A 12661-nucleotide genomic window follows, 5' to 3' on the forward strand; every position below is an offset into this window, starting at 1 on the left:
GTTTCTGCCCGGTTTCGAACCGGGGACCTTTCGCGTGTGAGGCAAACGTGATAACCACTACACTACAGAAACCTATTCATGCTGCTTTGTTGGGCCTTGCAAGTGGAAAGTCTACTCTAAAGTAGAATGCTTGAAAAGGGTTGCTGAAAGCGATATTGTAGCAAAAAGCACTAGCGCGTGCACAGTGTTTCTGCCCGGTTTCGAACCGGGGACCTTTCGCGTGTTAGGCGAACGTGATAACCACTACACTACAGAAACCCATTCTTGCAGATTATTTGTGCCTTGCAAACCGAAAGTCTACGCTAAAGTACAATGCTTGAAAGGGGGTGATGAAAGCGACATTGTGGCAAAAAGCACTAGCGTGTGCACAGTGTTTATGCCCGGTTTCTAACTGGGGACCTTTCGTGTGTGAGGCGAACGTGGTAACCACTACACCACAGAAACCCACCACGATAGGCCTTTTCCGGTTGGAGGGTCGGAGGTTGGGGTCACCGTATTAGCTATTATTTGTTTCTGGTTATTTAAAAACCTGAGTTCAGTTTACCATCCTTGCAAATGATACTCTTGAGTAATGAAGAAAACAAGGAAGAAAGCCCATTTCAGATGCCTAGCTTGATACAAATACCATCCTCAAAACAGCCAGTACTGGCAAGATAGACTGAGTCATGGATATCACCTCTAGCTGTTCCACACACTTTTCTCACCAGATCAGAGGAAAACATACACCAATGGTCGTTAGGTTTTCCAACTCAGCTGACTAAGCAGGAGAGCCAAAGTCCGAATTCCTATTGCCTTTGGGTCCAGAAAACAAGTTTTCCTAAACACTTACAGCGATGGTCAGCAGGTTTTACTAGTCAGCTATTACAGAGTCTGCACTATAGGCACTGCAGCAAAACTTTGCCTGTGTAGGACCAGCAAACCAGCTCACCTAACATCTTCAGGCAAGGGTCTTCAATTTCTCCTGGTCGACTTATAAACAGTGAAGAAAAAGAGCTCCCAGTGAAGGTGTTGCACCTAAACTGTGCTTTATATTGGCAGATTTCACTTACGGCTGCAAGAGGGGCATGGTGTGGCAAGAGCTTTGAGTGTGCCTGACTGTGAAAAAGTTAAAGGTAAGCACTGTTTCGAACCGGGGACCTTTTGCGTGTGAAGCAAACGTGATAACCACTACACTACAGAAACCTATTCATGCTGCTTTGTTGGGCCTTGCAAGTGGAAAGTCTACTCTAAAGTAGAATGCTTGAAAAGGGTTGCTGAAAGCGATATTGTAGCAAAAAGCACTAGCGTGTGCACTGTGTTTCTGCCCGGTTTCGAACCGGGGACCTTTCGCGTGTTAGGCGAACGTGATAACCACTACACTACAGAAACCCATTCTTGCAGATTTTTTGTGCCTTGCAAACCGAAAGTCTACGCTAAAGTACAATGCTTGAAAGGGGGTGATGAAAGCGACATTGTGGCAAAAAGCACTAGCGTGTGCACAGTGTTTATGCCCGGTTTCTAACTGGGGACCTTTTGTGTGTGAGGCGAACGTGATAACCACTACACCACAGAAACCCACCACGATAGGCCTTTTCCGGTTGGAGGGTCGGAGGTTGGGGTCACCGTATTAGCTATTATTTGTTTCTGGTTATTTAAAAACCTGAGTTCAGTTTACCATCCTTGCAAATGATACTCTTGAGTAATGAAGAAAACAAGGAAGAAAGCCCATTTCAGATGCCTAGCTTGATACAAATACCATCCTCAAAACAGCCAGTACTGGCAAGATAGACTGAGTCATGGATATCACCTCTAGCTGTTCCACACACTTTTCTCACCAGATCAGAGGAAAACATACACCAATGGTCGTTAGGTTTTCCAACTCAGCTGACTAAGCAGGAGAGCCAAAGTCCGCATTCCTATTGCCTTTGGGTCCAGAAAACAAGTTTTCCTAAACACTTACAGCGATGGTCAGCAGGTTTTACTAGTCAGCTATTACAGAGTCTGCACTATAGGCACTGCAGCAAAACTTTGCCTGTGTAGGACCAGCAAACCAGCTCACCTAACATCTTCAGGCAAGGGTCTTCAATTTCTCCTGGTCGACTTATAAACAGTGAAGAAAAAGAGCTCCCAGTGAAGGTGTTGCACCTAAACTGTGCTTTATATTGGCAGATTTCACTTACGGCTGCAAGAGGGGCATGGTGTGGCAAGAGCTTTGAGTGTGCCTGACTGTGAAAAAGTTAAAGGTAAGCACTGTTTCGAACCGGGGACCTTTTGCGTGTGAAGCAAACGTGATAACCACTACACTACAGAAACCTATTCATGCTGCTTTGTTGGGCCTTGCAAGTGGAAAGTCTACTCTAAAGTAGAATGCTTGAAAAGGGTTGCTGAAAGCGATATTGTAGCAAAAAGCACTAGCGTGTGCACTGTGTTTCTGCCCGGTTTCGAACCGGGGACCTTTCGCGTGTTAGGCGAACGTGATAACCACTACACTACAGAAACCCATTCTTGCAGATTTTTTGTGCCTTGCAAACCGAAAGTCTACTCTAAAGTACAATGCTTGAAAGGGGGTGATGAAAGCGACATTGTGGCAAAAAGCACTAGCGTGTGCACAGTGTTTATGCCCGGTTTCTAACTGGGGACCTTTTGTGTGTGAGGCGAACGTGATAACCACTACACCACAGAAACCCACCACGATAGGCCTTTTCCGGTTGGAGGGTCGGAGGTTGGGGTCACCGTATTAGCTATTATTTGTTTCTGGTTATTTAAAAACCTGAGTTCAGTTTACCATCCTTGCAAATGATACTCTTGAGTAATGAAGAAAACAAGGAAGAAAGCCCATTTCAGATGCCTAGCTTGATACAAATACCATCCTCAAAACAGCCAGTACTGGCAAGATAGACTGAGTCATGGATATCACCTCTAGCTGTTCCACACACTTTTCTCACCAGATCAGAGGAAAACATACACCAATGGTCGTTAGGTTTTCCAACTCAGCTGACTAAGCAGGAGAGCCAAAGTCCGCATTCCTATTGCCTTTGGGTCCAGAAAACAAGTTTTCCTAAACACTTACAGCGATGGTCAGCAGGTTTTACTAGTCAGCTTTTACAGAGTCTGCACTATAGGCACTGCAGCAAAACTTTGCCTGTGTAGGACCAGCAAACCAGCTCACCTAACATCTTCAGGCAAGGGTCTTCAATTTCTCCTGGTCGACTTATAAACAGTGAAGAAAAAGAGCTCCCAGTGAAGGTGTTGCACCTAAACTGTGCTTTATATTGGCAGATTTCACTTACGGCTGCAAGAGGGGCATGGTGTGGCAAGAGCTTTGAGTGTGCCTGACTGTGAAAAAGTTAAAGGTAAGCACTGTTTCGAACCGGGGACCTTTTGCGTGTGAAGCAAACGTGATAACCACTACACTACAGAAACCTATTCATGCTGCTTTGTTGGGCCTTGCAAGTGGAAAGTCTACTCTAAAGTAGAATGCTTGAAAAGGCTTGCTGAAAGCGATATTGTAGCAAAAAGCACTAGCGTGTGCACTGTGTTTCTGCCCGGTTTCGAACCGGGGACCTTTCGCGTGTTAGGCGAACGTGATAACCACTACACTACAGAAACCCATTCTTGCAGATTTTTTGTGCCTTGCAAACCGAAAGTCTACGCTAAAGTACAATGCTTGAAAGGGGGTGATGAAAGCGACATTGTGGCAAAAAGCACTAGCGTGTGCACAGTGTTTATGCCCGGTTTCTAACTGGGGACCTTTTGTGTGTGAGGCGAACGTGATAACCACTACACCACAGAAACCCACCACGATAGGCCTTTTCCGGTTGGAGGGTCGGAGGTTGGGGTCACCGTATTAGCTATTATTTGTTTCTGGTTATTTAAAAACCTGAGTTCAGTTTACCATCCTTGCAAATGATACTCTTGAGTAATGAAGAAAACAAGGAAGAAAGCCCATTTCAGATGCCTAGCTTGATACAAATACCATCCTCAAAACAGCCAGTACTGGCAAGATAGACTGAGTCATGGATATCACCTCTAGCTGTTCCACACACTTTTCTCACCAGATCAGAGGAAAACATACACCAATGGTCGTTAGGTTTTCCAACTCAGCTGACTAAGCAGGAGAGCCAAAGTCCGCATTCCTATTGCCTTTGGGTCCAGAAAACAAGTTTTCCTAAACACTTACAGCGATGGTCAGCAGGTTTTACTAGTCAGCTATTACAGAGTCTGCACTATAGGCACTGCAGCAAAACTTTGCCTGTGTAGGACCAGCAAACCAGCTCACCTAACATCTTCAGGCAAGGGTCTTCAATTTCTCCTGGTCGACTTATAAACAGTGAAGAAAAAGAGCTCCCAGTGAAGGTGTTGCACCTAAACTGTGCTTTATATTGGCAGATTTCACTTACGGCTGCAAGAGGGGCATGGTGTGGCAAGAGCTTTGAGTGTGCCTGACTGTGAAAAAGTTAAAGGTAAGCACTGTTTCTGCCCGGTTTCGAACCGGGGACCTTTCGCGTGTGAGGCAAACGTGATAACCACTACACTACAGAAACCTATTCATGCTGCTTTGTTGGGCCTTGCAAGTGGAAAGTCTACTCTAAAGTAGAATGCTTGAAAAGGGTTGCTGAAAGCGATATTGTAGCAAAAAGCACTAGCGTGTGCACAGTGTTTCTGCCCGGTTTCGAACCGGGGACCTTTCGCGTGTTAGGCGAACGTGATAACCACTACACTACAGAAACCCATTCTTGCAGATTTTTTGTGCCTTGCAAACCGAAAGTCTACGCTAAAGTACAATGCTTGAAAGGGGGTGATGAAAGCGACATTGTGGCAAAAAGCACTAGCGTGTGCACAGTGTTTATGCCCGGTTTCTAACTGGGGACCTTTCGTGTGTGAGGCGAACGTGATAACCACTACACCACAGAAACCCACCACGATAGGCCTTTTCCGGTTGGAGGGTCGGAGGTTGGGGTCACCGTATTAGCTATTATTTGTTTCTGGTTATTTAAAAACCTGAGTTCAGTTTACCATCCTTGCAAATGATACTCTTGAGTAATGAAGAAAACAAGGAAGAAAGCCCATTTCAGATGCCTAGCTTGATACAAATACCATCCTCAAAACAGCCAGTACTGGCAAGATAGACTGAGTCATGGATATCACCTCTAGCTGTTCCACACACTTTTCTCACCAGATCAGAGGAAAACATACACCAATGGTCGTTAGGTTTTCCAACTCAGCTGACTAAGCAGGAGAGCCAAAGTCCGAATTCCTATTGCCTTTGGGTCCAGAAAACAAGTTTTCCTAAACACTTACAGCGATGGTCAGCAGGTTTTACTAGTCAGCTATTACAGAGTCTGCACTATAGGCACTGCAGCAAAACTTTGCCTGTGTAGGACCAGCAAACCAGCTCACCTAACATCTTCAGGCAAGGGTCTTCAATTTCTCCTGGTCGACTTATAAACAGTGAAGAAAAAGAGCTCCCAGTGAAGGTGTTGCACCTAAACTGTGCTTTATATTGGCAGATTTCACTTACGGCTGCAAGAGGGGCATGGTGTGGCAAGAGCTTTGAGTGTGCCTGACTGTGAAAAAGTTAAAGGTAAGCACTGTTTCTGCCCGGTTTCGAACCGGGGACCTTTCGCGTGTGAGGCAAACGTGATAACCACTACACTACAGAAACCTATTCATGCTGCTTTGTTGGGCCTTGCAAGTGGAAAGTCTACTCTAAAGTAGAATGCTTGAAAAGGGTTGCTGAAAGCGATATTGTAGCAAAAAGCACTAGCGTGTGCACAGTGTTTCTGCCCGGTTTCGAACCGGGGACCTTTCGCGTGTTAGGCGAACGTGATAACCACTACACTACAGAAACCCATTCTTGCAGATTTTTTGTGCCTTGCAAACCGAAAGTCTACGCTAAAGTACAATGCTTGAAAGGGGGTGATGAAAGCGACATTGTGGCAAAAAGCACTAGCGTGTGCACAGTGTTTATGCCCGGTTTCTAACTGGGGACCTTTCGTGTGTGAGGCGAACGTGATAACCACTACACCACAGAAACCCACCACGATAGGCCTTTTCCGGTTGGAGGGTCGGAGGTTGGGGTCACCGTATTAGCTATTATTTGTTTCTGGTTATTTAAAAACCTGAGTTCAGTTTACCATCCTTGCAAATGATACTCTTGAGTAATGAAGAAAACAAGGAAGAAAGCCCATTTCAGATGCCTAGCTTGATACAAATACCATCCTCAAAACAGCCAGTACTGGCAAGATAGACTGAGTCATGGATATCACCTCTAGCTGTTCCACACACTTTTCTCACCAGATCAGAGGAAAACATACACCAATGGTCGTTAGGTTTTCCAACTCAGCTGACTAAGCAGGAGAGCCAAAGTCCGCATTCCTATTGCCTTTGGGTCCAGAAAACAAGTTTTCCTAAACACTTACAGCGATGGTCAGCAGGTTTTACTAGTCAGCTATTACAGAGTCTGCACTATAGGCACTGCAGCAAAACTTTGCCTGTGTAGGACCAGCAAACCAGCTCACCTAACATCTTCAGGCAAGGGTCTTCAATTTCTCCTGGTCGACTTATAAACAGTGAAGAAAAAGAGCTCCCAGTGAAGGTGTTGCACCTAAACTGTGCTTTATATTGGCAGATTTCACTTACGGCTGCAAGAGGGGCATGGTGTGGCAAGAGCTTTGAGTGTGCCTGACTGTGAAAAAGTTAAAGGTAAGCACTGTTTCTGCCCGGTTTCGAACCGGGGACCTTTCGCGTGTGAGGCAAACGTGATAACCACTACACTACAGAAACCTATTCATGCTGCTTTGTTGGGCCTTGCAAGTGGAAAGTCTACTCTAAAGTAGAATGCTTGAAAAGGGTTGCTGAAAGCGATATTGTAGCAAAAAGCACTAGCGTGTGCACAGTGTTTCTGCCCGGTTTCGAACCGGGGACCTTTCGCAAGTTAGGCGAACGTGATAACCACTACACTACAGAAACCCATTCTTGCAGATTTTTTGTGCCTTGCAAACCGAAAGTCTACGCTAAAGTACAATGCTTGAAAGGGGGTGATGAAAGCGACATTGTGGCAAAAAGCACTAGCGTGTGCACAGTGTTTATGCCCGGTTTCTAACTGGGGACCTTTCGTGTGTGAGGCGAACGTGATAACCACTACACCACAGAAACCCACCACGATAGGCCTTTTCCGGTTGGAGGGTCGGAGGTTGGGGTCACCGTATTAGCTATTATTTGTTTCTGGTTATTTAAAAACCTGAGTTCAGTTTACCATCCTTGCAAATGATACTCTTGAGTAATGAAGAAAACAAGGAAGAAAGCCCATTTCAGATGCCTAGCTTGATACAAATACCATCCTCAAAACAGCCAGTACTGGCAAGATAGACTGAGTCATGGATATCACCTCTAGCTGTTCCACACACTTTTCTCACCAGATCAGAGGAAAACATACACCAATGGTCGTTAGGTTTTCCAACTCAGCTGACTAAGCAGGAGAGCCAAAGTCCGCATTCCTATTGCCTTTGGGTCCAGAAAACAAGTTTTCCTAAACACTTACAGCGATGGTCAGCAGGTTTTACTAGTCAGCTATTACAGAGTCTGCACTATAGGCACTGCAGCAAAACTTTGCCTGTGTAGGACCAGCAAACCAGCTCACCTAACATCTTCAGGCAAGGGTCTTCAATTTCTCCTGGTCGACTTATAAACAGTGAAGAAAAAGAGCTCCCAGTGAAGGTGTTGCACCTAAACTGTGCTTTATATTGGCAGATTTCACTTACGGCTGCAAGAGGGGCATGGTGTGGCAAGAGCTTTGAGTGTGCCTGACTGTGAAAAAGTTAAAGGTAAGCACTGTTTCTGCCCGGTTTCGAACCGGGGACCTTTCGCGTGTGAGGCGAACGTGATAACCACTACACTACAGAAACCTATTCATGCTGCTTTGTTGGGCCTTGCAAGTGGAAAGTCTACTCTAAAGTAGAATGCTTGAAAAGGGTTGCTGAAAGCGATATTGTAGCAAAAAGCACTAGCGCGTGCACAGTGTTTCTGCCCGGTTTCGAACCGGGGACCTTTCGCGTGTTAGGCGAACGTGATAACCACTACACTACAGAAACCCATTCTTGCAGATTATTTGTGCCTTGCAAACCGAAAGTCTACGCTAAAGTACAATGCTTGAAAGGGGGTGATGAAAGCGACATTGTGGCAAAAAGCACTAGCGTGTGCACAGTGTTTATGCCCGGTTTCTAACTGGGGACCTTTCGTGTGTGAGGCGAACGTGGTAACCACTACACCACAGAAACCCACCACGATAGGCCTTTTCCGGTTGGAGGGTCGGAGGTTGGGGTCACCGTATTAGCTATTATTTGTTTCTGGTTATTTAAAAACCTGAGTTCAGTTTACCATCCTTGCAAATGATACTCTTGAGTAATGAAGAAAACAAGGAAGAAAGCCCATTTCAGATGCCTAGCTTGATACAAATACCATCCTCAAAACAGCCAGTACTGGCAAGATAGACTGAGTCATGGATATCACCTCTAGCTGTTCCACACACTTTTCTCACCAGATCAGAGGAAAACATACACCAATGGTCGTTAGGTTTTCCAACTCAGCTGACTAAGCAGGAGAGCCAAAGTCCGAATTCCTATTGCCTTTGGGTCCAGAAAACAAGTTTTCCTAAACACTTACAGCGATGGTCAGCAGGTTTTACTAGTCAGCTATTACAGAGTCTGCACTATAGGCACTGCAGCAAAACTTTGCCTGTGTAGGACCAGCAAACCAGCTCACCTAACATCTTCAGGCAAGGGTCTTCAATTTCTCCTGGTCGACTTATAAACAGTGAAGAAAAAGAGCTCCCAGTGAAGGTGTTGCACCTAAACTGTGCTTTATATTGGCAGATTTCACTTACGGCTGCAAGAGGGGCATGGTGTGGCAAGAGCTTTGAGTGTGCCTGACTGTGAAAAAGTTAAAGGTAAGCACTGTTTCTGCCCGGTTTCGAACCGGGGACCTTTCGCGTGTGAGGCAAACGTGATAACCACTACACTACAGAAACCTATTCATGCTGCTTTGTTGGGCCTTGCAAGTGGAAAGTCTACTCTAAAGTAGAATGCTTGAAAAGGGTTGCTGAAAGCGATATTGTAGCAAAAAGCACTAGCGCGTGCACAGTGTTTCTGCCCGGTTTCGAACCGGGGACCTTTCGCGTGTTAGGCGAACGTGATAACCACTACACTACAGAAACCCATTCTTGCAGATTATTTGTGCCTTGCAAACCGAAAGTCTACGCTAAAGTACAATGCTTGAAAGGGGGTGATGAAAGCGACATTGTGGCAAAAAGCACTAGCGTGTGCACAGTGTTTATGCCCGGTTTCTAACTGGGGACCTTTCGTGTGTGAGGCGAACGTGGTAACCACTACACCACAGAAACCCACCACGATAGGCCTTTTCCGGTTGGAGGGTCGGAGGTTGGGGTCACCGTATTAGCTATTATTTGTTTCTGGTTATTTAAAAACCTGAGTTCAGTTTACCATCCTTGCAAATGATACTCTTGAGTAATGAAGAAAACAAGGAAGAAAGCCCATTTCAGATGCCTAGCTTGATACAAATACCATCCTCAAAACAGCCAGTACTGGCAAGATAGACTGAGTCATGGATATCACCTCTAGCTGTTCCACACACTTTTCTCACCAGATCAGAGGAAAACATACACCAATGGTCGTTAGGTTTTCCAACTCAGCTGACTAAGCAGGAGAGCCAAAGTCCGAATTCCTATTGCCTTTGGGTCCAGAAAACAAGTTTTCCTAAACACTTACAGCGATGGTCAGCAGGTTTTACTAGTCAGCTATTACAGAGTCTGCACTATAGGCACTGCAGCAAAACTTTGCCTGTGTAGGACCAGCAAACCAGCTCACCTAACATCTTCAGGCAAGGGTCTTCAATTTCTCCTGGTCGACTTATAAACAGTGAAGAAAAAGAGCTCCCAGTGAAGGTGTTGCACCTAAACTGTGCTTTATATTGGCAGATTTCACTTACGGCTGCAAGAGGGGCATGGTGTGGCAAGAGCTTTGAGTGTGCCTGACTGTGAAAAAGTTAAAGGTAAGCACTGTTTCGAACCGGGGACCTTTTGCGTGTGAAGCAAACGTGATAACCACTACACTACAGAAACCTATTCATGCTGCTTTGTTGGGCCTTGCAAGTGGAAAGTCTACTCTAAAGTAGAATGCTTGAAAAGGGTTGCTGAAAGCGATATTGTAGCAAAAAGCACTAGCGTGTGCACAGTGTTTCTGCCCGGTTTCGAACCGGGGACCTTTCGCGTGTTAGGCGAACGTGATAACCACTACACTACAGAAACCCATTCTTGCAGATTTTTTGTGCCTTGCAAACCGAAAGTCTACGCTAAAGTACAATGCTTGAAAGGGGGTGATGAAAGCGACATTGTGGCAAAAAGCACTAGCGTGTGCACAGTGTTTATGCCCGGTTTCTAACTGGGGACCTTTCGTGTGTGAGGCGAACGTGATAACCACTACACCACAGAAACCCACCACGATAGGCCTTTTCCGGTTGGAGGGTCGGAGGTTGGGGTCACCGTATTAGCTATTATTTGTTTCTGGTTATTTAAAAACCTGAGTTCAGTTTACCATCCTTGCAAATGATACTCTTGAGTAATGAAGAAAACAAGGAAGAAAGCCCATTTCAGATGCCTAGCTTGATACAAATACCATCCTCAAAACAGCCAGTACTGGCAAGATAGACTGAGTCATGGATATCACCTCTAGCTGTTCCACACACTTTTCTCACCAGATCAGAGGAAAACATACACCAATGGTCGTTAGGTTTTCCAACTCAGCTGACTAAGCAGGAGAGCCAAAGTCCGCATTCCTATTGCCTTTGGGTCCAGAAAACAAGTTTTCCTAAACACTTACAGCGATGGTCAGCAGGTTTTACTAGTCAGCTATTACAGAGTCTGCACTATAGGCACTGCAGCAAAACTTTGCCTGTGTAGGACCAGCAAACCAGCTCACCTAACATCTTCAGGCAAGGGTCTTCAATTTCTCCTGGTCGACTTATAAACAGTGAAGAAAAAGAGCTCCCAGTGAAGGTGTTGCACCTAAACTGTGCTTTATATTGGCAGATTTCACTTACGGCTGCAAGAGGGGCATGGTGTGGCAAGAGCTTTGAGTGTGCCTGACTGTGAAAAAGTTAAAGGTAAGCACTGTTTCTGCCCGGTTTCGAACCGGGGACCTTTCGCGTGTGAGGCAAACGTGATAACCACTACACTACAGAAACCTATTCATGCTGCTTTGTTGGGCCTTGCAAGTGGAAAGTCTACTCTAAAGTAGAATGCTTGAAAAGGGTTGCTGAAAGCGATATTGTAGCAAAAAGCACTAGCGTGTGCACAGTGTTTCTGCCCGGTTTCGAACCGGGGACCTTTCGCAAGTTAGGCGAACGTGATAACCACTACACTACAGAAACCCATTCTTGCAGATTTTTTGTGCCTTGCAAACCGAAAGTCTACGCTAAAGTACAATGCTTGAAAGGGGGTGATGAAAGCGACATTGTGGCAAAAAGCACTAGCGTGTGCACAGTGTTTATGCCCGGTTTCTAACTGGGGACCTTTCGTGTGTGAGGCGAACGTGATAACCACTACACCACAGAAACCCACCACGATAGGCCTTTTCCGGTTGGAGGGTCGGAGGTTGGGGTCACCGTATTAGCTATTATTTGTTTCTGGTTATTTAAAAACCTGAGTTCAGTTTACCATCCTTGCAAATGATACTCTTGAGTAATGAAGAAAACAAGGAAGAAAGCCCATTTCAGATGCCTAGCTTGATACAAATACCATCCTCAAAACAGCCAGTACTGGCAAGATAGACTGAGTCATGGATATCACCTCTAGCTGTTCCACACACTTTTCTCACCAGATCAGAGGAAAACATACACCAATGGTCGTTAGGTTTTCCAACTCAGCTGACTAAGCAGGAGAGCCAAAGTCCGCATTCCTATTGCCTTTGGGTCCAGAAAACAAGTTTTCCTAAACACTTACAGCGATGGTCAGCAGGTTTTACTAGTCAGCTATTACAGAGTCTGCACTATAGGCACTGCAGCAAAACTTTGCCTGTGTAGGACCAGCAAACCAGCTCACCTAACATCTTCAGGCAAGGGTCTTCAATTTCTCCTGGTCGACTTATAAACAGTGAAGAAAAAGAGCTCCCAGTGAAGGTGTTGCACCTAAACTGTGCTTTATATTGGCAGATTTCACTTACGGCTGCAAGAGGGGCATGGTGTGGCAAGAGCTTTGAGTGTGCCTGACTGTGAAAAAGTTAAAGGTAAGCACTGTTTCTGCCCGGTTTCGAACCGGGGACCTTTCGCGTGTGAGGCGAACGTGATAACCACTACACTACAGAAACCTATTCATGCTGCTTTGTTGGGCCTTGCAAGTGGAAAGTCTACTCTAAAGTAGAATGCTTGAAAAGGGTTGCTGAAAGCGATATTGTAGCAAAAAGCACTAGCGCGTGCACAGTGTTTCTGCCCGGTTTCGAACCGGGGACCTTTCGCGTGTTAGGCGAACGTGATAACCACTACACTACAGAAACCCATTCTTGCAGATTATTTGTGCCTTGCAAACCGAAAGTCTACGCTAAAGTACAATGCTTGAAAGGGGGTGATGAAAGCGACATTGTGGCAAAAAGCACTAGCGTGTGCACAGTGT

The 12661-nt window shown here is 45.6% G+C and overlaps 2 non-coding genes across 2 annotated transcripts; both read right to left on the minus strand.

Moving 5' to 3' along the window:
- Positions 1–7813: 7813 nt before the first annotated feature.
- Positions 7814–7886, minus strand: TRNAV-CAC (transfer RNA valine (anticodon CAC)). Its single transcript has one exon. It is a non-coding gene; the product is annotated as a tRNA-Val (tRNA).
- A 4400-nt stretch (positions 7887–12286) lies between these two features.
- Positions 12287–12359, minus strand: TRNAV-CAC (transfer RNA valine (anticodon CAC)). Its single transcript has one exon. It is a non-coding gene; the product is annotated as a tRNA-Val (tRNA).
- Positions 12360–12661: the final 302 nt, after the last annotated feature.

The sequence above is a fragment of the Aquarana catesbeiana genome, linkage group LG03, assembly GCF_042186555.1.
Source record: "Aquarana catesbeiana isolate 2022-GZ linkage group LG03, ASM4218655v1, whole genome shotgun sequence".
In the NCBI taxonomy this organism is placed as follows: Eukaryota; Metazoa; Chordata; class Amphibia; order Anura; family Ranidae; genus Aquarana; species Aquarana catesbeiana.